At 42.8% G+C, this 26,279-nt stretch overlaps 1 pseudogene; it reads right to left on the bottom strand.

Annotated features, from left to right (window-relative positions):
* Nucleotides 1–25,868, bottom strand: LOC100348142 (density-regulated protein pseudogene; annotated as a pseudogene).
* Nucleotides 25,869–26,279: the final 411 nt, after the last annotated feature.

The raw sequence follows: 26,279 nt of genomic DNA on the forward strand, positions 1-26,279 counted from the left end.
TCATACCCTTCCAAGACAGCAGAACACTCGAGAATGAGTGCTGCTGCCGCTGAGCTGCTGCAGGTCGCAGCACCAGAAAGTTACTGGAGAAGGCAGCTGATGACCTCTCTGCTGAGTTCTGCAGTTCCTTCTGCATCTGAATCGAGGTCCAGGGGCTGCTGGCCAGTGAGCAGATATCCTGTCTCCAGTCTGAACTACTCTGTCTTCAGCTGTGAACCGTACAACCTTGTAGAAAAGCAAGTCTGAGTATTTACTTTCTGCGAGCGGTCTTCAACAAATTCATGGAAGATTTGCATTACCTTGTAATTCCTTTTTCCCATGACCTTTTAAAAGCATCCTTATTTAAAAAAAAAATGTATTTGAAAGGCAGAGTTACAAAGAGAGGCAAAGTCAGAGAGAGATCTTCCATACACTGGTCACTCCCCAAATGACTGCAGTGGCCAGAGCTGGGCCGATCAGGAGCCAGGCGTTTCATCCGAGTCTCCCAGGTGGGTGCAGCGGCCCAAGCACTTTGGTCGTTTCCTGCTGCTTTTCCAGGGAGCCTAATCAGAAGTGTAGCAGCTGGGACTCAAACTGGCACCCATATGGGATGCCCACACCACAGATGGAGGCTTTACCTGCTATGCCACAGCACCAGCCCCCAAAAGTACACATATACAGGATGTTACAATTGGAAAATAGTTAAGATATTTTCAGAAAAGCTTCCAAACCCTTCAGCCCATCCTAGATGAAGCCTGTGCTAGAAAGTCTACTTTGCTTCCTGTATCAACCTAATTGTACCTTTTGTGGTAGAGTCCTAAAGTAGATGCAGAAGGTAAGCCCTCAGAATACTTTATCTCCCTGTCTGTGTTAAGAAAGACACCTTGAGAGCATCCAGAACCCTGAGAGAAACTCTCACAGAGCTCAGAACATGCTCTGACATCTGGTTTGGTTGGATTCTCACTTAAATGATTACATCTGCTCTTTTTTTTTTTTTTTAAGATGTATTTATTTTGAAAAGTTAGAGACAGGTCTTCCATCCGCTGGTTCACTCCCTAAATGGCTGCAATGGCTGGAGCTGTGCTGATTGGAAGCCAGGAACCAGGAGTTTCCTCTGGGTCTCCCATGTGGGTGCAGGGGCCCAAGGACTTGGGCCATCTTTTACTGCCTTCCCAAGCCACAGCAGAGAGATGGATCGGAAGTAGAGCAGCTGAGACACGAACCAGTGCCCATATTGGATGCTGGCAGGGCAGGCGGCAGCTTTACCCACTACGTCACAGCGCTGGCCACCACCTCTGCTCTTGTTTGTTTAGACATCCTTTACCAAATTTTATTCATTGAAGGGAAGGGAAAGAAAAGGCTAGAAATGCTCCTCTGGACATCAAAAAGGTCCCTCCACAAGAACAACAGAAAAATCATTTCTTGCTTCCAAAGGTACATAACAGTGGAATTACACTGCCTCTGTCCCGCTGTCATCCTTTCTGTCCTCTTGAAATTGATAGAATTCCTGATATCGTTCTAAATGGCTTAAATTCTAAAGGCAATCACCAATGAAAATACTAGCATACTATCACGGCAGTTTTAAAATACAAACTTGGGCTGGGTGTTTTTCACAGAGGTTGAGATGCCACTTGGATGTCTGTGTCTCATTGAAGTGCTTGCCTTTGAGTCCTGGCTCTGCTTTCAATCCAGCTTCCTGCTAATGTGCCCATGGTAGGCATCGGGTGATAGCTCAAGTACTTGGGTCCCTGCCACCCATGTGGGAGATTCAGATTGAGCCCTGGGCTCCTAGCTTCAACTTGTCCCAGCCCTGGTGTATTGTGGGAAGTTTGGGAGTGAGTCAGAAGATGGAAGATTGATTCTCTTTCTCCCTTTCAAACAAATATTTTTTTAAAATGTGGAGTGTCCTCAGTGACAGTTATGCAAGCAATGAGCAATGACTTTCTAAGGAAGTACATATTGAGGTGCTCAGTTTTGTTTCAGCTGTTTTAATTGATGTGTTAAAGATTGATTTGCTAAAAGTTTTCGTTTAAAAGCAATGATTGAGTAGGAAAGTTAAAAGACTATTAATTCTCAGCTTTAAATCTACTCATCCCGGCAGCAGGAGACTTTTCAGAGTCCAAACCTCAGCAACTGTTACTAAATAGCAGTTATATAAATTATAAACTTAAAGGGTTATGTCCTATCTTAGTTCAGTGAATAGAATCTTTAAATAACTGCTATGTGCTAGATTCTGGGGACATAATGATAAGAAACAAAACAAAGCAAACTAGCTAAAAACGCTGTTTAACCAGACTTGTCTGTGATTACGGGCCCTTGCCAGGGTGGGGAATGCAAAATCATTTAGTCTGGCCCTGCCAAGGCAGCTGCAGGCAGGACTCAAAATTCAGTACACCGAGCCGGTGCCGTGGCTCAATAGGCTAATCCTCCACCTTGCGGCGCCGGCACACCGGGTTCTAGTCCCGGTCGGGGTGCCGGATTCTGTCCCGGTTGCCCCTCTTCCAGGCCAGCTCTCTGCTATGGCCAGGGAGTGCAGTGGAGGATGGCCCAGGTGCTTGGGCCCTGCACCCCATGGGAGACCAGGAAAAGCACCTGACTCCTGGCTCCTGCCATCGGATCAGTGCGGTGCGCCGGCTGCAGCGGCGGCCATTGGAGGGTGAACCAACGGCAAAGGAAGACCTTTCTCTCTGTCTCTCTCTCACTGTCCACTCTGCCTGTCAAAAAAAAAAAAAAAAAAAAAAAAAAAAAAAAAAAAAAAAAAAAAAAATTCAGTACACCTATAGCAGGTTTTAAGTTGATAATTTTGTATGGCCCATGAATGATGTTATAAGTAAACAAATGGCTCTTTGCAGAAAAAAGGTTCCCCACCCTTGGAGAGGAGCTGCTGCTCAACAGGGCTCCTTCTGCGCACTCTTACCCCAATATGGGACCTCTCTCTGGCTACAGCTGATTAAATGAGGGAGGAAACCTGATCCAAGGGAAGTTGGTCCAATGGCTTGCAAATGTTTTTCTCAGATGTTTCTCACATAAATTAGAACCAAGAGGCCAAGGGTTGTGGTGGGCAACTACTTGAGCTAAAGGTCTCGGGGAGTAATGCGCAGTACAGGCAGCCATGGTGAGGTTTCCTGCACTCTCAGGTTACTAGGGCAGAGAGCAGTAAAGAAAGCTGAGCAAGAAAAGAGAATGGAGCAAATGCACAAAAAGAAGCCAAAAAGTATGAGAATTACAAAAGATCAGAATGAGAAAACAGATTCCCCCTTTTTTCCACTTAATTAATTTGTATTTGTACAAATTGATTAAAACATGAAAGAGATCTAGTACAAGGCCTGACAAAGAGTGGCTGTTCAAGAAATGGTCATCATCTTAGAATTGTTGAGATCATGTACTTTTTTTTTTTTTAAAGAAAATTTATTTATTTATTTTGAAAGAGTTACAGAGAGAGGCAGAGACAGAGAGGGAGGTCTTTTATCTGCTGGTTCACTCCCCAGATGGCAGTAGCAGCCAGCACTGGGCTAGGCTGAACTAGGTGCTTCATCCTGGGTCTCCCACATGCGTGCTAGGGGGCCGAACACTTGAGTCATCTGCTGCTGCTTTTCCCAGACCATTAGCAGGGAGCTGGATTGGAAGTGGAGCAGCCAGGACAAACTGGTGCTCATATGGGATTCTGGGACCTCGGGCAGCAGCTTTACACACTACACCACAACCCCGGCCCTGTATTTGTATTTCTTGTAAGCAAAAGAACCCTGTGCAGAGGAATCCTCATTAAATATTTGCTGAATGAACGAATACACAGGACATTGTGTCCTAACTGGTTGGTGTATTCATGAACCAGTTATAATCCCTGATGATGCAGGGCTTGTCATATACATGTGGTCTAGAAGACAAATGTTACATATCTGATCTTGACTATAACCTTAATATCAACACTCATCTTTTGCTGTAGGAAGCAGACATTAAAACAAACTACTGGGGTCAGTGCTGTGGCATAGTGGGTAAAGACTGCTGCCTGCAGTGCCTGCATCCCATATGGGCACCAGTTTGAGTCCCTGCTGCTCCACTTCCAATCCAGCTCTCTGCTATGGCCTGGGAAAGCAGTAGAAGATGGCCCAAGTCCTTGGGCCCCTGCACCCATGTGGGAGACCCAGAAGAAGCTCCTGGCTCCTGGTTTCTGATCATTGCAGTTCCAGCTGTTTTGGCCATCTGGGGAGTGAATCATCAGATGGAAGACCTCTCTCTCCCTCTCTATCTCCCTCTCTCTCTCCTTCTCTCTCTGTGTAACTCTGACTTTTAGTAAAATAAATAAATCTTAAAAAAAAAAAAAAAACTACTTAATGTGGTAGTATCAACACTGAACAGAAGTCCAGGTAAAAATTTTAATGTCATTAATCACAGTCAATAGGTAAGTGAATGCATTTGAAAATTAGTATAATACCATTAGCAAACAAAATAAATTGTGCTCAACTAAGTTTCAACTTCGGCTAACTTTTTTAATTCCTCTACCTTCCTGCCTTCATTTCTTCCTTTGTTTTTGTAACCTGGCTTCAGTATTTTTGCTAATGCATATAATTTGGTGCAAGATATACATAATAGAATAAATGAAAAGCAATCAATGTTAGAACATGTACTTATTCTAGTGACTAAGAAGTAATAAATCATTTTGTCACGTTGCATTCTAAGATTTGAGTTCCATCCTTATTATGGCTAATTAGCCAAGCATTTGCAATTCTGAACTCCACAGAATGGGGGGAAAAGTGTATTAACTTGTCACAATAGATCATTGAACTTGTTAAATGTACCTTTCTTAATTCATACTTTCTTCGTTCTGCTGAGAAAAAGTGCCTTTCTTGAATATATAATTTTTACAGGTCATTGGAAGTGAGTTCTGCACAACAGGATTATTATGATGTGCTAAAAGATGGCACTTGTAATATCATTGACATGGAGAGGACTCATGTGAAATCTCTTTGATCTTTGCTGGCTTTTCAGCTGAAAGGATTTGGGAATCTTTCTGGCACTGGCAAAAACAAAACCTAGGGGCTGTTTATAGTTGGTTGGTTTTTAGCAATGGATAAAAGGTCTTTGTTGAAGCCAGCTTATTAATACATAATGAGCAACATGTTGCCTTAAAGGCAGAAGCACTTTTTCTCAGGTCAAAAAGCTTCCCAAATTTTTGCAATATCTACAGATATTTAAAAGAGGTCTACATTTCCTTTGTCAGCCGGTCCATCCTGTGATGAAAAATAGAACTGTGGCCTTCTGAACTTCAGCAGTTTTTTGGTAAAAGGAACTTTTCATGATGTAATTGATATCATTTCAGTTCAGCAGGACACAGGATTTCAGAGCTGAATCCATTTGCTGATTGGTTTGCATTTCATTCTTCAACTAAAAGAGTTCAAATACATGAAGTATCTATTGTGAAAAATGTATGAGTAATGCAAAAGTTGTTTTCAAGTGACCTATCAGGGTACTGATGTAGTTATTGCTGTCTAGTAAAATCAAGAAAAACTTAAACTGATAAAAGTATAATCATCTCAAATATGTTCAAGCAGTTATAAGAGTACATAAATGCAAGTTACTCCTGTAATCCATTTGGTTTTTGTTATTTTGGTTTTTTAAAAGGCTGAGTTATTTATTTAAAAGGCAGAGTGACTCTAGAAAGAGAAAAAGACTGAGAGAGGGAGAGAGAGAACAAGCTCTACCATTTATTGGTTCACAACAGCCAGAGCTGGGCCAGGCTGAAGTCCGGAACCAGGAAGTCCATCCAGGTCTCCCACATAGGTGGCAGAGACTTAGCATCTGAGTCCTCATCCCCAGGGTACACATTAGCAGGAAGCCGGATGGGAAGTAGAGCTGCCAGGTCTTGACAGGAACTCCAGTATGGGATGTGGCTATCCCAGGTAGTGACTTGACCTGCTGTGCTACAGTACCTGCCCTCCCCTTTTTAAATAATACGATCAATAACAGTCTGTTTTGCCAGCATAAAAATATGTTATTAAATATAGAGGCTCAAATAGCTGGAAGAAACAAATAGGATGTTACAAAACTAGTTGAAGATATTTTAGCTCCAAATCATGACAACAGTTATTCATAGATGACTAGTAAATTCAAAGTTTGACTTGATAAGGTGGTGACATGTTTTCATGCTTAAGAGTTTATATTGTAATTTTTTTTTCATTTAGTATGTTTATAATGATGTGAAGCAGTTAAATGGATTGTACGTGGAAGGGGAACTGTTGGAACTCAAAATCCTGGCTTCCAATACACAAAATATATGGCACTGTGGCATAGTGGGTTAGCCTGTGGCCTGAAATGCCAGCATTCCAGAGCCAGAGCTGTGGCATAGCAGTTAAGCCGCCGCCTGCAGTGCTGACATCCCATACAAGCACTGGTTCAGGTCCCGGCTGCTCCACTTCCAATCCACTCTCTGCTATGGCCTGGGAAAGCAGTAGAAGATGGCCCAAGTCCTTGGGCCCCTGCACCTGTGTGAGAGACCCGAAGAAGCTCCTGGCTCCTGGATTCGGATCTGCGCAGCTCCGGCCATTACAGCCAATTGGGGAGTGAACCAGCGGATGGAGGACCTCTCTCTCTCTGCTTCTCCTCTCTTTCTGTGTAACTCTGACTTTCAAATAAATAAATAAATCTTAAAAAAAAAAAAAGAAATGCCAATGTTTCATATCAGAACACAGGTTTGACCCATGGCTGCTCTACTTCTGGTCCAGCTCTCTGCTAATGTGCCCAGGAGAGCAGCAAAAATGGCTCCTGCTAACCATGTGGGGCACCAGGACAGAGTTCCAGGCTCCTGGCTTTGGCCTGACCCTTAACGGTCGTTTGGGGGAGTGAATCAGTGAATGGAAGCTTTCTCTGTTGCTCTTTTAAATAAATAAATCTTTTTTTTTTTTTTTTTTTTTTGACAGGCAGAGTGGACAGTGAGAGAGAGAGACAGAGAGAAAGGGCTTCCTTTGCCGTTGGTTCACCCTCCAATGGCCGCCGCGGCTGGCGCGCTGCGGCCGGCATACCGCACTGATCCGATGGCAGGAGCCAGGTACTTCTCCTGGTCTCCCATGGGGTGCAGGGCCCAAGTACTTGGACTGTCCTCCACTGCCCTCCCGGGCCATGGCAGAGAGCTGGCCTGGAAGAGGGGCAACTGGGACAGAATCCGGCGCCCCGACCGGGACTAGAACCTGGTGTGCCGGCACCACAAGGCGGAGGATTAGCCTAGTGAGCCGCAGCGCCAGCCCAATAAATCTTTTTTAAAAGAAGACTTTAATGCAGTTTAACTTGAAAAATGCTTAATACGGAAATAGTATAGAAAATATTGTGTATGACTTAATAAACTTTTAAAAAGTTTTTCTTGATTTTATAGAGAGCAATAACTACATCAGTACCCTGATAGGTCACTTAAAAATAGCTTTTGCATTACTCATGCATTTTTCACAATAGATACTTCATTTTAAAAATGCACTAAACATGGTGAAGTAACACAAATATAATTGATGTTGGTATACCACAAGTGTGAAAATAGCTATCATATATTGCTCACTTTACTTTCAGTGAAATTCTTATTCATAGATACTAAAAATTTTATAGAAATATTTTTAAGTAAATGAATACAATTCAACTTTAGAAATTTAAGTGGTTTTCCACATAGAAGGTTTGATGGGGATATAACACGTCAACCCAGTCCTTGAAATGAAGTTCTTCATTTAGCCAAACTGCAGATACATTTTCTTTGGCCTACTATGTTGCTTGTAACTTTGGACCATTATGGTATGTATACATGTTGAGTCTTGAATTTATAAATATTTAACAAGTATCTTCCTATTAGTAACCTTCTCTGAAGTTTGCTGACAAGCCAAATGTTCTGTGTCTGCTCAGCAGCCTCCCCAAATGAAGAGTAAAGAAATGGGTTGGATTGCAAGAATGTTCTAGAATAAGAGGTTTTTGAGGATCCACAGCCTTTAAGGATCCTGAGGAACCCTTTCCATAAAAAATGTGGCCTAACTAAAGGGTTGCTGTTCTATATCCATTGTCTCATTGGATATACATAGAAGTGCACTTAAGATAATAGAACAGGAATTATTCTGGCTTTCCCATGCAATCTGACAGTCACTGCATGTTAGACATGTGACTAATATGTGCACCCAAACGCATCCTTATGACACAGCCCCATGCTCAAGTACAACAGAGAACCTGGTAAAGGATTCTTCTCACTGGATTCTTCACTTCAGAGAACCTGAAGTCTTTAGCTGTTGATTTAGCGATACATTTCCACAAAAAAATATTCTCAAAAGAGTTCCTGCTCACTGTTTAAAAGTTCTCAACTTCTGTGGTGTTTTCGTATCATGGAAAAAACTGGCATTCCCAGGTTACTCAGAACACAGCACAGCCTTCCCAGGACCACTGACCTAGCTGGTGAGCACTGAGTGGCGGAAGCTCCTCCAGAGTTGAGATTCTCTTTTGCAGATCACGTGGAGTGTTGCCAGATGTCCCCAAGGCTGCAAGCCTTGTGAACCCATACAAGGATACACTGACATCCATGCTCAAATAAGAATCAGCATTCCCCACACCTGCTCACTCAGACCTCCAAGCCCTCTGAAAAATACTGGTGTTCCCTCCCAACTCCCAAAGAATTCTGGTACTTTGATCCCGATAAAGAAGCACACAATCACTCAGGCTCTCCTACTCAGCCAGAAACTTCAGCTTGAGTGGGCTGCCCTGAGCTCTCTGTCTCCTGCCAGAGCTACAGGCCTGTGACAACCACTCTGAGTAGCCCTGGGGCAGCTCTCAGTCTTCCATGTAGCAAGGAGAACCTCTCCCTTTGCCCTGGTGATACGCAGCTGAGGATGAGGGTGGAGTGGAAAGGTTGTCCCACAGCAGGCTTCTTGGGCTCCAAAATGATGGAGAAATTTTGACACGTGTAACAGAAGAATGAATATTGTGATTCCTCTTATCTGAGGCACCTGGAGTGGTCAAATTCATAGGCACAGAAGGCTAGCAGGGAGAAGAGAATGGGCAGGGTTCAGTGGGGGACAAAGTTTCAACTGGAGATGATGACAAAGTACCGAAAATGGATGACAGTGATGCTTGTACAATGTGGGGGTACCAGTACTTAATGCCATAGAAATGTACATATAAAATTAGTTAAAATAGTGAGTTTTCTATGAATTTTACCATGATGAAGAAGGCAGTAAAATATATGCTATGAATAAGTACTGTGATTTTTCTTGTAGTAGTAAGCCTCTACACCTTTGGGGATTTGAGTATATATGCTTGACAAATTCCTAGAAATATAGTCTTTAGGTGAGAGAATACATTTTCACAATATGATATATATTGTCATATTTCTCTCCAGGAGTAGCCGTTATGGCTCCTGTCTTTTCCCCTTCATCCTGCTTGTGGTCTTCACGCTGCCCCCTGAAGTCCCCACACTGGCCATGGCTGGGTCTGGGTCTCAGCACCATGTTGTGCCTCACAGGGACCCAAATGCAGCTCAGTGTTCATGCGGGTTTCAGGGAGAATGAATAACATTATGACATTAGAGGGAAGCAAGGACCATGTTCCTTCTGCCTTGAAACTACAGTCACGTTGACCCAGAAAGGCTCTCAGTGAATTCCCATTTAATGAAAGTCCTGGGCTTAGCCACTTGGCACCAAGTGGAGGTTATCATGGCCATGGAAGACAAATTTGGGTTCAAAATTCCTGCTATAGCTGCAGAAAAGTTAGTGTGTCCTCAGGAAATTGTAGACAAGAAGGATGTTTACGAGTAAAATATCCCACCACCTTCCTTCTCGAGAGAGGACCTGGAAGAGTCTGGCAAGACTCTGCAAGTAGGAAGAAGGCATTTTGGCATCATTGCTGGCTTTGACAGAGTGATTCTGTTCAAAATGTATGTAAATTAAGTGTTTTGCCTTTAAAAGTAAATCTATAAAACTAGCATTTTTCTCAATCTTCAGTTTTTCAATGATGTCCATAAAGTGCGTTTTTATATCAACATTGCTTAATATTTTTAGACTTGTCTAACTTGTCATTGGTGTTAATGCTTGTCAAAAATATATGGCTTTTCCAGCAGAAAAAAAAAATCTCCAAAATGGTTGCACCAATTGACATTCCTACCTTCAATGTGTAATGAGGTAAATAATAGATAATAAAGCCTATTTCCCACTCTCCAGCAATGGATATTATCCAATTTTCAAACCTCCATCAATTAGATGGATGAAGCATATTGTATAAGTGAGGCTGAGCGTCTTTTGCATGTTCATTGAGGGGAAGACACCTAGCTGTTTTGTAAAAATAATCATTCCTCATTAAACACTTTGTGAAACGCTGTACTAATTGCCTTCCTTTTTTTTTTTTCTTTTTTTTTTTTTCTTTTTTTTTTTTTTTTTTGACAGGCAGAGTGGACAGTGAGAGAGACAGAGAGAAAGGTCTTCCTTTGCCGTTGGTTCACCCTCCAATGGCCGCCGCGGCTGGCGCGCTGCGGCCGGCGTACTGCACTGATCCAATGGCAGGAGCCAGGAGCCAGGTGCTTTTTCCTGGTCTCCCATGGGGTGCAGGGCCCAAGCACTTGGGCCATCCTCCACTGCACTCCCTGGCCACAGCAGAGAGCTGGCCTGGAAGAGGGGCAACCGGGACAGAATCCTGCGCCCCAACCGGGACTAGAACCCGGTGTGCCGGCGCCGCTAGGCGGAGGATTAGCCTAGTGAGCCGCGGCGCCGGCCCTAATTGCCTTCCATACATCATTTCCTCTGTACTGGAAACAAGTGAAGAAGCAGGTGCATGAAAGTCCAGGTGCTTACCCTGAACCCAGAGCTAACACCTGGTAAAGCCTGAATCCAAGCAGAGACACGTGTGCTCTCCACTCCTGGGCCACCATGGTCTCATTAGCTAATCTGCTCACAGAATCCACCACTGGATGAGACCTGGGCCTTCAGCTTCTGAGAGTTCCTTCATTTTGCATAAGAAGCAATGAGCTCTCCAGAGGTTCTGTGAACACAAGATGCAGCATTTTTTTTTTTTAATTTGACAGAGTTTACAGACAGTGAGAGACAGAGAAAGGTCTTCCTTCTGTTGGTTCACTCTCCAAATGGCTGCAACGGTCTCCCACTTGGGTGTAGGGGCCCAAGGACTCGGGCCATCTGCTGCTGCTTTCCAGGCCACAGCAGAGAGCTGGACTGGAAGGGGGGCAGCCGGGACTAGAATCGGCAGCCATATGGGATGCCGGCACCGCAGGCAGAGGATTAACCTAGTGCATCACGGCGCTGGCCCCACAACATTTTTAAAAAATTTTTTTATTATTTATTTGAAAGGCAGACTTACAGAGAGAGTGTAAGCGAGAGAGAGCAAGAGAGAGAGAAAGCGCTTCCACCTGCTGGGTTATCCCCCAAATGGCTTCAACAGCTGGGGCTGGGCCAGGCCAAAGCCAGGAGCCTGGAACTCCATCTGGTCTCCCACAGGAGTGTCAGGGGCCCACCTGTTTGGGCATCTTCTGCTGCTTTCACAGGTGCATTAGCAGGGACCTGGATTGGAAGTCAACCTGGTGCTCATATGGGCTGCTGGTGTTGCAGGGGGCAGTTGAAAACACTACACCACCACACTGGCCCCAGGAGAAACCTCTTAAAAACTTGTCAGAACTCCTGTCAGAAATTGCAGCCTAGTGTAAGGTTTTTCTTCCCCCAGAACTTCATTCTTATCATTTCTTGGGTCAGCACCAAAGGATGTACAAGAAGGCATTTCTTGATAACTCAGCTTGATAATTATACTGGTGGGACTGGGCACCTTGCTCTGCGAGAGGCTGTAGGTGTGATGGCAGGGAGCTCGGACCCCAAAACTCTGCCTGGGATGGGGTGGGGGTGGGCCCCAGAAGCGCTGTTTCAGCAGCTCTGTGACATAGGCTCTGTTTTTATGTACCTGTGTGCTTTCTTCTCCAGGGAAATAGTTTTATTGTTTATTAGATTGCCCAAGGGGAAAGGTTGTGAGAAAGGTTGTGAGATGTAAAGTTGTTGATTGAAGGAAGGAATGCTTGCAGTAGATTCCTGAAAGATATCTTCCACTAAATTCCCTTTCTTCTGGAAAGATTTCTCCATTAGCGACTCCCAATTTAAAAAGGTGAAAGTTGGTTATTTTACCACCACCACATGTGCAAACATTTAAAAAATGACTGCTTTTCCTAGAGCTCCCTGTTCCTTTTCTCTTTAAGAGGCCAAGTCCTTGTGAAGACTGGAGAAGCTATACGGGTGAGTTGCAGGTGAGTTGCGGGGCCCTGGCTCCCATAAAACACAAAGTCCTGACTGCACTGCAGCCAGAAACAACAGGGACACTGTCACACTGAGCTTGCTCTGTCCCCAGGCAGCTGCACGGTGTCTCTGACTAAGCACATTACTGGTGACAGGGGAAGGAGGGACGGGCGTTGGCAGAGCTGTGAGAACTTGCAAGTATGATCACCAAACTTTGAGTCAATCTAGAGTGAAGCCTCTCCCCTCCCCCACTAAGCTGCAAGTATTTTCAGGACTCACTGATGTCTTTGGGGGTGGGAAATTAACATAACTTCCTTCTCTCACAGTCTTGTCCTCCAGCCTCCCGGTGGGGTTTCTCTTTGAAATAGGAGTTGTGTGTGTGGAAAGGATTCAGGAGCAAGGCTTGGAAGCTGAGAAGAAAGGCAACCGGCCTATTTCCCATCCAGAGAGTAACCAAATACAGCTGCAACTTTACACTGAGGTGCTTGGGAAAATGATTTCTATTTTTATTATTTATTATTTTTTAAGAAGCAAGGGAACATTGCTAAGGAAATGTAACACAGCAAAGCTAGCTGCCCTGTCATAGTCCATACAATATGTACAAATGTAACATGTTGGTTGATTTTTTTATTAGGAAAAGAAAGTTGACAATCATTTTTAAAAGGCAAAATGATTAAATATCAAGTTATATGTATAAACCAGGGAATCCCAAGCATCCAGAAGAAATAATATAGGTAAAGCAACAAAACAAAACACCAGTTTTAGGCACAAGCATATTTTTAAAAACCTGTTCCCATTTATTTCCTTCTATACTAGCAAAATTCAGTTCAGTTCAAGCAATTATTAGAGGAAGTTAAAACTCTCTTGTGCTTTGTCTACCTGTGGGAACCATAACAAGACCTCAGCGGATACAGGAAATGTACAATAAATCCCCCTTTTATGACTGTAAGTGAATATGTTTTATAGTGTTTGTGGTAGTCACATAACTTTGCAGGAAAAACAAGTACATTAAAATAGAAGTTCATATTTCTACATAGCCTCTTCTGGACAATAAACTGTTTTGTGTATTGAGCACCTCTTTAAAATAGTAATGAGTAGGTAGCAACTAATCAGCGGTGATGTTGAAGTGAAGACACATTTGACACTAAGCATGTGAGAAATTGTATATAATGGGTTTCCCATTGCACAAATCGAACAATTACCTATGTATTAATAGTCTGAACAGAAAATTCAAGTGGCTTAAAAAATAAGGAAATCTTTTAGGAATATGGCTTATTAGCTCAATGTTTTTCCAAGAAGTCTCTAATTTATGAGGATGGGTGTCAGGGAGAGGTTTGTCCACTGCTGTGATGGAAGCCCTCATCTTATTCTTTAAGCCTATTCGAGAGAAAAGTCAATATATTCTTTAATTACTGTCACTACAAAGCCAAGTTCTAAAAAAAGGAGGAAAGAAAAGAAGCAATCTTTTATTTTCTGGACCACAGACCAAATTAAGGAACAGCAACAACAACAAATCTCTTCCCATGAGACCTCTGTGCTGAAGCTTCACCATGTTCACTCCACCCTGTGCTGTTTTCTGGAGACTTCAATGAAGCTTAAACAAGAAAGCAGAAATGGACTCAATATTTGTTCCTTCCTGAGCTTTTTGTGCACAATATCTAGGTGTTCCATCATGTGTCAGGTTGCATCCCAATCTTCTAGAGCTAAAAAAGAGTTTCCATATTTGTTTCTTTAAAATATTTTTGTTTAACTCTCTTAGAGAGGTTATTATCCCAGAAATAATCTACTCTGTGGGGATAGTCTCTGGTGGAGGTAACCACATTTCCTTCCTTGTTATTAAACTGGGGAAGCTGTCCCAGATGTATAAAGCCAGAAGGAATTGGATGTCAAAGCAAATTTTCCTGTTCTCTGTGCTACTCAGCCACAAGTACTTGGGCTGATAGATTGGATCCTGATTTGCTTGCCATATGAAATACTTAGAAAATTAGATTATTCTTACACTGAGAATCTGAAGATATTTCCTGAGCTAGTACATTAAAGCAACCACAAAGTGACTTTTATGGTGTTGCAGATGATGTAGTACCCTGTGTGGAGAGTCAGACATATCTCCTGAAGGCCTCTCCCAAGGTCTGAGAACATCCAAAGCTGCTGGTACAGTTGTCCCTAGGTAATTTTGAGACTCAGTCCTACAAAGACAGTGGTGACTCAGTTCTTACCAACCTTCATGGCACAGGAGAAAGCTTTGTCTACAGCAAAGCTTTTGGGGCAAGAAACTAAATTTGTGCTCAAAAAGTATAAGCACATAAAATATGCAGGGCAATTTATTTTTTTCTTTTAGTGTAAGTATGTTATAGTCTACTAATTAGTTTACCTATGTGATTGTCTTGTGACATCCATTTAAATTATTTTCCATATTATAAAGCAATACTTATTTATTGAAGAAAACCTATGTTTATTCAGTAAAAATACAGATAAGCAAAAAATAGAAATGTCAAAATTACCCCAAACCCCATCACTCAGAAAGTCTTTATTTTTTTTTTTAAAGATTTATTTTATTTATTTGAAACTCAGAGTTACACAGAGAGAGAAGGAAAAGCAGAGAGAGCAAGAGCGAGGTCTTCCATCCGATGGTTCACTCCCCAAATGACTGAAACAGTGGGAGATGGGCAGATCTGAAGCCAGCAGCTGTGGTAGAATGAGAAGGCTGTGCCAAGATGGTGCTGGTGAGCATCAGTTACTCAGGAAATGGTTTCAGAACCCACCTGGCAAAGGAGCCTGGCTGGCAACAGGCAGTGATTGGTTATGGCATAAACTGCCCCTTGACCAGATTGGCTGCCTCGGCTATATAAGCTGCTGCACCAACTGAAATGAACGAGTCTGTGGGCTGTTCACCTCCGGCTTACTTTCACCTGATTCCTGGGGTCTGTGTGGTGACTCCGTGCCTCTTGCCTCCATTGCGCTCCTCCTCTCAGAACAAATCAACCTCAACATCTGGCGCTAAACATGGCTGAGAGACAGTGTGTTGGACTCAGTGAGGTCCCCCCTTGATTTCGACAAGTAGGCCCCTTGGTGTTTTGTGTGCTGTTCGGTTCTGTGAGGGTGAGCATGGAACCCCCTCCTACACCCCTACCCTTGTCCTTGTCCTCGGTCAAAGTGACCCCGGGTTAGGCACACACCACCCAGAAGTGTAATGCTGCTTCTTGGCTCCTCCTTTTACTTTTGGTTCACCCGGCGAATTCACATAAGGGACTGATCACCCCAGAATTTGGAACCAAGTCATCTTCCCTCACTCAAGAGAGATGACGCTCCGGAGACACTGTATGGACATACAGCCTTGACCTAATGAATCAAGGAAGACTCCCACTAAGCACAGGACATACTTATGATCTGATACACCACTATCTCATTGTCTAACATAGGGAACCCCCTGCATAATGTCATCAGCCACTGAGGTGCTAGGAATTTGCTTTGTTATAGCAGCAGTGCTGTGGGTGTCTTTCCTTTGGCTAGAGTTGGCGTGGCATGCGCTCTTAAGCACTCAAACATGGGAAAGATATCCCCCTCTTAGAAACCCACACAGATTACCAAACATAATGAATCTGAGTGATAAGAGCCTGTCACTCCAGGCCACTGCCTCACAGGCAACAGTTGATGAATTGGGGAGAGAGCTCTGACAGTGAAAATGACATGACAGCAGACAACACAGCAATGCCTAGTCAGCTGCCCCCCAAATAGCCTGGGGGGATTAATTTAGATGACCTCGGAGTGATAACCCATGCAAGGTCATCCCATCTGCACCCAGTGAGGATCCCCACATTTGTGGCAGTCCCCGGGCATCCCAGGCTCTCAGGGCAGCCGCTAGACCCCATCTGACCACATTTTTGCCATTAAATGTCGAAGTGGATGCAGAACTCAGGCCCTTAATTCCAACACCTGTAAAAAGGCTTCTGCTAACCAAGGGAGGAGGATATGCTTGTGTCTTTCCAGAGAATGTGGGACAGCCCATTTAGGCACCAGCCAGAAATATCAAGCCTGAAACTGACAGTCAACCAGAACCAGTTGAACAAGACTGGGAGTCCACCTTGTTAGCAGAAGCACCTGCCCTATCATCCTGCTCTGAGGAACTGCCCACAGCCACATCTGCTACTGCTTCATACCCCCACTAGCTCTGGTCAGCCACTCAAATGGCCCACAGCCTGTGTGCGGTCATGCCGTTCCTGATTACCATTGTTCCTCATTCCTCCCCCTATCTGAGCAAGCACTCCTGTGGTCTCCTGTTTTGAGAGCTGGTTAGTCAACAACAGGTAAGATCCCCTGGGGGACAACCTAAGACAGGCACCGCCACATGAGGAGACCACATGGAAATGGGGTCAACAATGGTATGGCCAAGGATCATGCCTCCCATTGCTCAAATATAAATGAAAAAGGGGAAATGTGGTGGAATGAGAAGACTGGGCCAAGATGGCGATGGCAAGTGAGCATCAATTACTCAAGAATGGCTTTGAAAACCCACTTGGCAAAGGAGCCTGCCTGGCAACAGGCAGTGATTGGTTATGGCATAAACTGCCCCTTGACCAGATTGGCTGCCTCGGCCATATAAGCTGCTGCACCAACTGAAATGAATGAGTTTGTGAGCTGCTTATCTCTAGCCTGCTTTCACCAACTCCCAGTGTCTGTGTCGTGACTGTACCTCTTGCTACCACTGTGCTTCTCCTCTCAGAATGAATCCACAGCAATAAGCAGCCAAGAGCATCTTCCAGGTTTCCCATGTGGGTGCAGGGACCCAAGCACTTGGGCCATCTTCTACTGCTTTCCCAGGCCATAGCAGAGAGCTGGATTGGAAGTGAAGCAGCCAGGACTTAAACCAGCGCCCATATGGGATGTCAGCACTGCAAGCAGTGGCCCTACCCGCTCTACCACAGTGCTGGCCCCTATTAAAGCATTTTTAGTGGTTTAATGCATTGTATTCTATATGGTTTTCTTTTACCATTTTGTGTATTAAGGCAAATTTGCAGAAGTGGAATTATGAGTTAAAATGATAACCCTCCTGCCATTTGATGGCACTGTATCAGAGAATCTGTTTCTCTTTCTACTTTCACCAGCAGGATTTGACAGGGCCTGCTTCTCTGCCTCATACCAGACATTACTCTCAGTTTTTATAGGCTCTTTTTATCTGAAAACCTCAAAATGCCATGGATATCTACTTAACAGTGTGTTCTACATCAGGCAGGGAAGTGAATAAAGTTGTTATGCTCAGTTTATTGTAGAATATTCTATATTTGGCTGAAGTAAAAAACTCAGATTAGGTCAAGCCAAAACCAAGAATAGACTCCTGTCGGCGGACTTCCAATTATATCTTTCTTTTAGTTATATTGCCAAAATTTCATTTAACTGTATAATCAGAGGAAGTGTTGTGATTGATTTTTTCACATTCAGAAATGTCATCAGTTTAGAGTGCCAAAACAAATTTTAATACATGAGAATTCAGTATAGAATAACTTCCTGTCACCAAGAAAAGAATAGATTTTAATAGAGACTTATAAAAATAAACTAAAATTAATTCCTTTATCAAAATATCCTTTAATATATAACTGGTGAGGGAAGTGTAAGTTAATAAATAGATTAGATTTTTTCACTAATAGACTGAAGTGAATTATACTGTTTGCAAAATGCACTCTGCTAAACACAAATTTGAAAAAACAACTTAAAGTTCCTTTGCCAAGTCTACAATAAGCCAAAATTTACTCATTCCAAACCTTCTTTGGTTTTCTCCTTTATATAAATCTTAATCCTTTCTTGGTTAGTTATCTTCTCCTTTTGGTTTAGTCTCATTGAAGTTTCCATAGGCTGGTCTGGTTGCATTCATTATGCTGCAAGTGGTAGAATTTCATTCTGTTTTAATAGCTGAGTAATATTCCATTGTGTATATAGCATATTTTCTTTATCCATTCATCACCTCAGCTGATTCCAAATTTTGGCTGTTGTAAACAGTGCTGTTATAGGCCAGCGCCGCGGCTCACTAGGCTAATCCTCCGCCTTGCAGCACCGGCACACCGGGTTCTAGTCCCGGACGGGGCGCCGGATTCTGTCCCGGTTGCCCATCTTCCAGCCAGCTCTCTGCTGTGGCCAGGGAGTACAGTGGAGGATGGCCCAAGTGCTTGGGCCCTGCACCCCATGGGAGACCAGGAGAAGTACCTGGCTCCTGCCATCGGATCAGCGCGGTGCACCAATTGCAGCGCGCCGGCCGTGGCGGCCATTGGAGGGTGAACCAATGGCAAAGGAAGTCCTTTCTCTCTGTCTCTCTCTCTCACTGTCCACTCTGTCAAAAAAACAAAACAAAACAAAACAAAACAAAAAAACAGTGCTGTTATAAACATGGTGGAAAAGGTATCTCTTTGATTCATTGTGTTCAAGTCTTTTGGGTGTATACTGAGTACTGGGATTGATGTATCATATGATAAGTCTGTTTCTATGTGGTTTGTTTGATATATTTATTTATTTGAAAGAGATACAGAGAGAGAGAGAGAAAGAGATTACCCATTACTGGTTCATTCCCCAAATGGCTGCAGTGGCCAGGGCTGGACCAGGCTGAAAACAGGAGCCAGTAACTTCTTCTGAGTCTCCCATATGGATGCAAAGGCCTGTGTACTTGAGCTATCTTCTGCTTTCCCAGGTGCATTAGCAGAAAACTGGATTGGAAGTGGAGCAGCCAGGACTTGAACCAGTGCCCATATGGGATGCTGGCACTGCAAGCGGCAGCTTTACCTGCTACACCACAGCGCCAGCCCCTTAACCCTCTTCACCACAGCACTAATTCCCTATTTCTAGTTTTTCAAAAAAATCTCCACACTGTTTTCCACTAATACACATTCCCACCAACAGTGTTCCGCTTTGTCCACATCCTCACCAACATTTGTTACTCTCTGTATTGGTTTTTAGCCATTCTGACAAGGGTGAGTTGACTGTGGTTTTGATTTGTATTTACCAGATGGCTACTGATGTTGACCATTTCTTTCATATATTTTTGGCCATTTGTAATTTTTTCTTTTGAGAACTGTATATTGAAGTTCTTTGCCCGTTTCTTTACTCACTGGGTAAGTTTTGTTGTTGAGTTTTTTAAGTTGCTGATATAGTCTGGATATTAATTCTTTGTCAGATAGGTGGTTTGCAAATATTTTTTCCCATTCTATTGGATGTCTTTTCACTCTATTGATTGTTTCCTTTGTTGTACAAAGCTTCTGAATCTGATACAGTCCCATTTGTTTAGTTTTGCTTTTGTTGTCCTCCACACCATCTTGGAGTGTTTCCCCTATGTTTTCTTTTTTTTTATTTTTTGACAGGTAGAGTGGCCAGTGAGAGAGAGACAGAGAGAAAGGTCTTCCTTTGCCGTTGGTTCACCCTCCAATGGCCGCCACTGCCGGCGCGCTGCAGCCAGCACACCACACTTATCTGATGGCAGGAGCCAGGTACTTCTCCTGATCTCCCATGGGGTGCAGGGCCCAAGCACTTGGGCCACCCTCCGCTGCACTCCCTGGCCACAGCAGAGAGCTGGCCTGGAAGAGGGGCAACCAGGACAAAATCCGGTGCACCGACCAGAACTAGAACCCAGTGTGCTGGCGCCGCAAGGCAGAGGATTAGCCCAGTGAGCCTTGGCACAGGCCCTCCCCTATGTTTTCTTCCAGCAACTTCATAGTTTCAAGTCTTAAATTTAGGTCTTTGATCAATCTTGAGTTGATTTTTGTATGTGGATTTAATTTCATTCTTCTACATGTATAAATCCAATTTCGCCAGCACTATTTGTTGAAGAGAGACTGTCTTTACTTCAGTGTATATTCTGATCACTTTTGTCAAAAATCAGGTGATTGTAAGTATCTGGAGTAATTTCTGAGTTCTTTATTCTGTTCCATTGGTCTTTGTATCAGTTTTTATGCCAGTACCATGCTTTTTTTTTAAAAAAAGATTTATTTATTTACTTGAAAGTCAGAGTTACACAGAGAGAGAAGGAGAGGCAGAGAGAGAGGTCTTCCATCCCCTAGTTCACTCTTCAACTGGTCCCATTGGCTGGAGCTGTGCTGATCCAAAGCCAGGAGCCAGGAGCTTCTTCTGGGTCTCCCACTTGGGTGCAGGGGCCCAAGCACTTGGGCCATCTTCTACTGTCCTCCTAGGCCACAGCAGAGAGCTGGATTGGAAGTGGAACAGCCCAGTCTAGAACCAGCGCCCATAGGGGAAGCCGGCACTGCAGGCAGTGGCTTTACCTGCTAAGCCATAGCACCAGTCCCCCTACCATGCTGTTTTAATTACTATAGATTTGCAGTATTACGATGCCTCCAGCTTGATTTTCTTGTACAGGATTGCTTGGCTATTCTGAGTGTTTTGTTATTCTATATGAATTTTAGGTCCCTTTTTGGTTCTGTAAAGAATGTCACTGGTATTTTTATGGGGATTGTATCTGTAGATTGCTTTAGGTAGTATAGGCATTTCGATGATATTGATTCTTCTGATCCATGAGCAAGGAATATCTTTCCCTTTTTTGTGTCCATGAGAATTTCTTCCATTGATGTTTTATACATTTTATTGTAGAGGTCTTTCATTTCTTTGGTTGAATTTATTACTAAATATTTAAATTTTTTGGTGGCTGTTGTGAATGGGCTTTCTTTTATGATTAGCATACAAAAAAGCTACTTTTTTGTATGTTTGTTTTGTAACCTGAAACTTTACTGAATTGGATTATTAATTCTTTTTTAAAAAATATTTATTTATTTATTTGAAAGGCAGAGTTACAGAGAGGCAGAGAGAGAGAGAGAGAGAAAGACAGAGAGAGTGATAGTTTCCACCCACTAGTTCACTCCCCAGATGGCCACAGTGGCCAGAGCTACACTGATCCACAGCCAGGAGCCAGGAGCTTCTTTCAGGTCTCTCATGTGGGTTCAGGGGCCCAAGGACTTGGGCCATCTTCTACTGCTTTCCCAGGCCATAGAAGAGAGATGGGTCAGAAGGGGGGCAGCCGGGACTCGAACTAGAGCCCATGTGGGATGCCAGCACTGCAGATGGTGGCTTTACCCCCTACACCACAGTGCTGACCCCTTCTTTTTTTTTTTTTTTAACATTTATTGTTTTTATTTGAAAGACAGAGCTATATAGAGAGGAGGAGAGATTAGAGAGAGAGAGAGAGAGAGAGAGAGAGAGAGATCTTCTATCTGCTGATTCACTCCCCAAATGGCTAAAATATCTGGAGCTGGGCCAGGTCAAAGCCAGGAGCCAGGAGCTTCTTCTGGATCTCCCACATGGATGCAGGGGCCCAAATACTTGGGGCATCTCCTGGTGCTTCCCCAGGCACATTATCAGGGAACTCAATTTGAAGTGGAGCAGCTAGGGCTGGGATCAGAGACTATACAGGATGCTGGAGGTGTTGTAGGCAAAGGCTTAACACATTACATCACAATGCCAGTCCCTGGTTTATCAATTCTAAGAGCTTTTAGTGGAGTGTTTAGGATTTTCCATGTACAGCATCATGTCATTTGCAAACATGGATAATTTGACTTCCTCTTTTCCAATTTTGATGCCCTTTATCTATTTCTTCTCCCTAATTTATTTACTATAAATTTCAGTACTACATTGAATAAGAGTGGACATCCTTGTCTTGTTCCAGATCTGAGGGGCAAGTGCATTCAGCTTTTCCCCATTCAGGATGATATTGGCTATTGGTTTGTCATGTATAGCCTTTATAATTTTGAGGGATGTTCCTCCTATACCTAATTTATGGATTTTTTTTATCATGAAGAGCTATTGAATTTTTTTTTTTTTGACAGGCAGAGTGGACAGTGAGAGAGAGAGACAGAGAGAAAGGTTTTCCTTTGCCATTGGTTCACCCTCCAATGGCCGCCGTGGCCGGCGCCCTGCGGCTGGCACCCTGTGGCTGGTGCACCACGCTGATCCGATGGCAGGAGCCAGGTACTTCTCCTGGTCTCCCATGGGGTGCAGGGCCCAAGCACTTGGGCCATCCTCCACTGTACTCCCTGGCCACAGCAGAGAGCTGGCTGGAAGATGGGCAACCGGGACAGAATCCGGCGCCCCGTCCGGGACTAGAACCCGGTGTGCCGGTGCTGCAAGGCGGAGGAATAGCCTAGTGAGCCGCGGTGCTGGCCCGAGCTATTGAATCTTCTAAATATATTATCTATGTCTATTGAGATGGTTTTTGTTCTTTATTTTGTTGATATAATTTATGACATTTCTTGATTTGTGAATGTTGAACCACCCTTGCATTTCTAGGATAAATCCCACTTGATCATGATGTATGATCTTTCTGATGTGGCTTTGGATTCAATTTGCCAGTATTTTGTTGAGGATCTTTGAGTCCATATTTGTTAAGGACATAGATCTGTAGTTTTCTTTTCATGTCATGTCTTTGGTTTTGGTATCAAGGTAATGCTGGCCTCATGAAGAGTTTGGCAGAGTTCTGTCCTATTCAGTATTATGGAATAGTTTGACTAATACTGGAATTATTTCCTCTTTGAATGTTTTGTAGAATTCAGTACTAAAGCCATCAGGTCCTGGACTTTTCCTTGATAGAAGACTTTTGATTACTTCTTCAATCTCACTGCTTGTTATGGATCTGTTTAGGTTGTATATAGCTACTTGATTTAATCTTGGTAGGTTATATGAATCCAGGAATTTATCCATTTTTGAGGTTTTTCAGGTTATTAGTATATTGTTCTTCATACTAATTTCTTATGATCTTTTGTATTTCAATGGTATGGTTGTAATGTGTCCTTTTTCACCTCTAATTTTATTGGATTTTTTTTCTCTTTTTTCTTTATTAATCTGGCTAGAGGTTTATCTATTTTGTGTATCTTCTCAAAGATTAACTTTTTATTTTGTTGATCCTTTGTATTGCTTTTTTACTTTCAATTTCATTTATTTATGCTCTGATCTTTGTTATTTCTTGCCTCCTGTTGATCTTGTCTTTGGCATGTTCTTGTTTTTCTAAATCTTCAAGATGCATCATTAGATCTTTAATTTGAAACATTTCTCATTTTTAATGTAGCACTTAATGCTATAAACTTCCTTCTTAGTCCTGTTTTTGCTGTATCCCACAAGTTTTGATATGTTGTGTTTTCATTTTCATTTATTTCAAGAAAGCTTTTTATTTTCTTCTTAATTTTTTCAATGACCCATTGATCATTCAGTAATATATTGCTTAGTTTCCAAGTATTTATGAATTTTTTTTGTTCTTGTTGATTTCTAGTTTTATTCCTTTATGATCTGAGAAGATACATGGTCTGATTTCCATCTCTTTAAATTTGTGGAGACTTGATTTATGGCCTAATGTGGGGTTTATCCTAGAAAATGTTCCATGTGCTAATGAGAGGAATGTATATTCTGTAGCTGTTGGGTGAAATGTCCTGTAAATGTCTGTTCAGTCCATTTGTTCAATAGTATGTTTCAACTCCCATGTATCATTTTTGATTTTTTTGTCTGGATGATCTGTCCATTGATGAGAGTGGGGTGTTGAAGTCACTCACTATTATTGTTTATAGTCTATCTCTCCCTTTAGGTATAATAGTAATTGCTGTATATGTCTGGGTGGTCTTGTGTTGGATGCATATGTATTTATGATTGTTATATCTTCTTGCTGAATCAAAACTTTTATCAAAATATAATGTCCTTCTTTATCTCGCTTTACAGTTTTTAAAGTCTGTTTTACCTGCTATCAGGATAGCTACACCTACTTGCTTTTGGTTTTCATTAGGCTGGTATACCTTTTTCCAACCCTTTACTTTCAGTCTGTGTGTTTCTTTGTGAAGTGAGTTTTGTGTAGGCAGCATATAGTGGTGGTCGTGGTTTTTTTTTTTTTAATCCATTCAGTCTTTTGTTTGGTGAATTTAATCCATTTATGTTCAGGGTTAGTGTCGATGGAGAAGACCTGTCATTTTGTTGGTTGGATAATGATTCTGCCTGCTGTGTTAGTGAATTTGGTGGTGGCATGTGTTTCATATTTACTTCTAATGCAGGACACTCTTCTTAACTTCTTGTAATGCTGGTCTGGTACTAGTGAATTCTGTTTTTGCTTACCTGGAAAATACTTTGTTTCTCTTTCACTTTTTTTAACCAAAATGTTTTATTTGACTAACTCTACTTCATGCATGAAAATGACAATCTCCTTTGTTCATTAGACTTTGGCAATAAAAAAAAAACAAGGAGCATGGGCAGGTGTTGTGGCATAGTGGGTGAAAGTGCTGCCTGTGACGCTGGCATCACATATGAGTGCTGGTTTGAGACCCAGCTGCTCCATTTTCAATGCAGCTCCCTGCTTATGCGTCTGGGAAAGCAGCAGAAGGTGGCCCAAGTACCTGGGCCCCTGCACCCATATGGGAGACTTGGGAGAAGCTTCAGGATCCTGGCTTCAGCTTGGCCCAACCCTGGCCATTGTGGCCACTTAGGAAGTGAACCAGAAGATGGAAGATCTCTTTCTCTTTCTATGTTGTCCCCTCTCTCTCTGTAACTGCCTTTCAAATAAATTAAATAAATATTTTTTAAAAGGCAGCCTTGTACAGAACAGTGAAACTTCCAAGAATGAAGGTAGTCTAGTCTTACTGTAAGACATATATATATATATATCGATAGATGATAGATCTGTCTCCCTTTGACCATATCAATTCTCCGTTCAGATCATTAAGTATAAACAAGTTTTCAAAAATCACTCCTTCTTTAAACTCTTTGATACTGTCATCATCCACCTCCAGCCATTTTTCCTGAATGACATAAATGTTGTCATTTATAAAGTCTCCCTGAATGATGATCTCATCCTTCTCTGTTACTGAGGCAGCACAGGAGAATTTTTGCACAAAAAATCTTTGTGCTTCCTTAAGATCAAATTTCAAAAGTTACAAGATCACGTGCTCTTGTCACATGTTTCTTCTTTGCTCTGGGAATTTTAGCTATCATAACCTTTTACTGTCTTCATTTTTGGCTATTTATTTATTTATTTATTTGACAGGCAGAGTTAGACAGTGAGAGAGAGAGACAGAGAGAAAGGTCTTCCTTTTGCCATTGGTTCACCCTCCAGTGGCCGCCGTGGCCGGCGCGCTGCAGCCAGCGTACCGCGCTGATCCGAAGGCAGGAGCCAGGTGCTTCTCCTGGTCTCCCATGGGGTGCAGGGCCCAAGGACTTGGGCCATCCTCCACTGCACTCCCTGGCCACAGCAGAGAGCTGGCCTGGAAGAGGGGCAACCGGGACAGAATCCGGCGCCCCGACCGGGACTAGAACCCGGGGTGCCAGTGCCGCAGGTGGAGGATTAGCCTATTGAGCTGTGGCACGGCCCATTTTTGGCTTTTTTTTTTTTTTTTTTTGATGCCTTCCACCTCTCCTTTGATTTTTCTTCTCCTTTTCTTCCCCTATTGTTCCTTGACCTCCCATGATTCCAGCTTTTTTTTTTGGATGAATTTTCTATGGTAAGTTTTGCAAATTCATTTGGAAAATTCTTCTCTAACCCCTGTCTATGCTTAGCAATAGCAGGCATATATTCACAGTACTCTGTTGGAAATGAACAGGCTCCACAATAAAGCACTTGAAGTGGTAATCAGCATCTACCTTCGCACTGTGCCTAGTGTCTCCTCTGCAGTCAGCACCACTGGATTCAGAAATGTCAGAAGCCATTTCAGAAACGCAAGCAGTCACACAACCCGGCCACCTCTACTCCCACCACACCACATGCTGAGGCCATACATGTGACTTCTCTTCTCTCTTTCATTTTAAAGGATAGCTTCACTGAATATAATATTCTTGACTGGAAGTGTTTTCTTTTAAGACCTTGAATATATCATCCCACTGTATTCTGGCCTGTAGGGTTTCCATTAAGAAGTCTGATGGTAATCTGTTTGGTTTTCCTTTATATGCAACTTAATGCTTTTCTCTTAGTGTCTTTAGGATTCTTGTCTTTAACTTTTGACAATTTGACAACAATATGCCTTGGAAAAGACCTTTTTTAGTTGAGTCTGCTTGGGATTCTTTGAGCTTCTTGTATATGGATGTCCATTTGTTCCAGGTGTCTTTCAAGACCTAGAAAAT

The sequence above is a fragment of the Oryctolagus cuniculus genome, chromosome 3 (assembly GCF_964237555.1).
Source record: "Oryctolagus cuniculus chromosome 3, mOryCun1.1, whole genome shotgun sequence".
NCBI lineage: Eukaryota > Metazoa > Chordata > Mammalia > Lagomorpha > Leporidae > Oryctolagus > Oryctolagus cuniculus.